Raw genomic sequence first — 3577 nt, 5'->3', positions numbered from 1 at the left:
AAAAAAGGAACAGGATAACAGCAATGTTCAGGGAACAAGGGAAATGGCCTTGGACTCTGACTGCTGGTGAGCCAGGCGGAACAGAGCCATATTTCTCTTCTTTCAAAAGCAAATAAGAGAAATATCACCGAATTCTTTTTTTCAGCAAGGAACATCCCTGAGAAAGAGAATGTGCCCTGAGGGTAGATCTATAGATGGCCCCCTCGAGGCAGCCGCCTCGTACGGCTGAAGGGATGAAATAAGCCCCCATCTCCTGTAGCGCTCCCAGGCTTATTAGGATGAGGAAATTCCTGCCTAATAAATTTTGGTCAGACAGGTTGTCTGCTCTCAAACCCTGTCTCCTGATAAGATGTTATTAATGACAATGCGTGCCCGAAACTTCATTACCAATTTTAATTTTGCCCCATCCTGTGGTCCTGTGATCTCGCCCTGCCTCCACTTGCTTTGTGGTATTTTATTACCTTGTGAAGTATGTGATTTCTGTGACCCACACCCTATTCATGCACTCCCTCCCCTTTTGAAAATCACTAATAAAAACTTGCTGGTTTTCCGGCTCGGGGAGCATCACAGAACCTGCCGACATGTAATATCTCCCCCGGACACCTAGCTTTAAAATTTCTCTCTTTTGTACTCTTTCCCTTTATTTCTCAAACCAGCTGAGATGCTTAGGGAATAGAAAAGAACCCACAATAAATATCAGGGGTGGGGTTTCCCCCTGATATCTTCCCTTGAGCTTCCAAAAGGCATACAATTCTGCCAACCCTTAATTTTAACTTCATAAGGCCCATTTCAGACATGTGACCTCCCGAGCTGTAAAACAATAAATTTGTATTGTTTTAAGCTACCAAGTCTATAATAATTTGTTACAAATGTAAAAGGAAACTAAAACTCCTTTGTAAGGCATATAGAACCATTGTATGGGTCTGGATGGGCCTCACCTACCAGAGAAGCCATACCTTCCAAGGTGCCAAATCATATATTAATTTTCTCATGTTTCTCTGCCTGCCCATGCAGGACTTTCTATCTTCTCTACTAATCTTTCAAGATTCTACTAGAGCATGATCTCTTTTGAGAAAGCTTCCTGGTCTTTGAGATGGAGTCACATGTCCCATGCTCTGTGTCCTTCAATTCTTCAATGTCTAACTCTGCTTTGTACTTAGCACAGTCTACCAGGTTGCCCACTTTGTCTGCATCCTCTAGTAGACCATGAGCTATCTGAAAGCAGACACTCTATGTTAATTTATCTCTGCACCCCAGTAACTAACACTATGCATAATCCATAAAGCCAAATTGAATTCAATTAATAGTAAGAAGAAAAATAGGACAGTAGACCAAAGGGAAGTAAGGTTACAACAAAAAATGGGTTTCAGAATGATGAGAAACCTTAATTTATTGTAGATAAATGGCAAAGGAGCCAAGGAAGGAAGAGGGAATAAATATGCAAATGAAAAAAGGAAGAGAAATTTATTTTACTACTCTGAAAGTAGTCCAAATAAATGAGATCATCAGCAAAAATGGAGGAACTATCCTTGAAAAGGAGGAAAGTTTTTTCCTTTAAGTAAGAAAAAAAGCAAAGATTTAATACACAGACATTAATGTAATTAAAAGTTAATATTCAGATAGGAAAAGGAAAAATGTATCTTTTCACAGGGTTAAGGATTTAATTTTATTTTAAGGCATTACATTTATGTAGTTGCCTTATATTATCTTTCTCAAAAATCTTGCAGTATAATTTTCATAATAGGTCAAATAACTACTAGCTCTTAGGACATTTTTAGGGTAGCAGATTCTTTTCCAAGTCGCAAAGACATCTGAGTATTCCTAGGTGCTTCCTTCCACAAGAGACAACTACCAGTTTATTTCTAACCAGTTCAAGCTCTGCTAACATAGCCCCTAACAAATCTCTCCCAGGCTGAAGTCAAAACAGTTTCTGTCCCTTGATCTCTAGGCCACAGCACCTCAACTACATTCTCTTAAACGTATTTTTCATAAACAAAACACACAGAAGTTAACTCGAAAATTCCATCCCTACTGAAGTCAGCACTGATGAGATGACATCAAAATGCTGCACAAATAAAGGAATATTGAGAAGCCTACATAGCCACCTGCCTCCAAGGAAAACAACAAGAGGGCACATCACTGATGTTGCACTCGCCAAGCCATTTTTGGAGTCAAAAAAAAAAAAAAAAAACCTCTCATATTAACAGATCGTGAAGCCAAAACAATCTTACAAAAAAGTGTGCACCCCATGAACAACACAGCTCTCCTGGCAAGAAACATACAATGAAAGTCAAGCAGAAGAATTTCTGGCACCGATATTCCAAAGACAGCTGTTCTCTGTTACAAATGACCTACCACCACAGCACTCCTCTAGCTGAAACTGCTGCTGAGTCAGCAGCTTTGGGTTTTTTGGGTTGGTTTTTATCCCCATCACTTTCTCCAATGGTATTTAGGAAAGGCTTGTTCTTAGCCAAAGGGGTCAGACTCTTAAAACCAATAAAAAAGCATGGTCAGACCATAGGCACGGGACTAAGATGCCCAGATTCTCAATCAGAGCTTCCATTTCCCATATAGCATGGGGTCTTGTCCCGGGAAAGGAGAAACTCATTATCGTCTCATCTTTTTGCCTAGTTTTCAGTGTCCTGTACAGCTGGCTGCCACCATATTTGACATGTCCATTTGAAATACTCCATTTTAGGCAGGTTTTATACCATTTCTATGACTTTTTAAAAAAGATCATGTCACCTAATTCAAAAACAAGCAAAATAAAAACAAAAGGACCACATCTCATTAATTATCACATTCATATATTCAATTAATATTCTTCAAGCCACGTCTATATGAAGACACTGGGCCTTCCCACAAAGGAAGCCAAAGGCATGAGGAAGTAAACAATACTGCTCACTGGATGTCATTCAGTTAATCAACACCAATTTTTTCCTCAGTGGCTACTCTGTTTCCAGTATCACAGGGGTGTAGAGGATTTATAAGACAGGGGCCCTAGTCCCACAGACTTTACATAGCAGTTTGAAAGCCAAAACACATACAAATCAAATAACTAGAGAAAGGCAGAAGAGACAAAGGAAAGACCTTCTTCTAATGCAGATAAGAGTCAACAAAAAGGGGTACTTCAGTATGGGCTAAATCAGACAAAATTTAGGACATTCAGAAAACCTGTCATCTGAGCTGAGTGTACTTTCTAGTGGAGTTAGGTTTGGGATCACATCACAGGAAAAGGAAACACTTGAGCAGGGTGCTGAGTTGAGAATTTGCACAGCATTTTGAAGAGTGCCCAGAATATTTCCCAATTTGATCAAAGAAATGGCTGAAAATACTCCCTTTATGCTAACAAAGTACAGAAAATATCCTAGGTAGGGGTTGGGGGAGAGTGCAAAGGGAATTACGTGAAAAACTACACCTGGAGCAATATTACTTGCCCTTAAGGGAGGAAACACTAACACTATCAACTCTCACCTCATCCTATTATTTAATTAAAAAAAAAAAAAAAACAGAAAAAAACAGAAGTGCTTTGGACTTATTCTCTCCCTTATGAAAAAAAAAAATGCTCTTTACATTG

This window comes from Piliocolobus tephrosceles, chromosome 6 (assembly GCF_002776525.5).
Source record: "Piliocolobus tephrosceles isolate RC106 chromosome 6, ASM277652v3, whole genome shotgun sequence".
Lineage (NCBI taxonomy): Eukaryota > Metazoa > Chordata > Mammalia > Primates > Cercopithecidae > Piliocolobus > Piliocolobus tephrosceles.
This window is presented reverse-complemented; position numbering follows the sequence as displayed.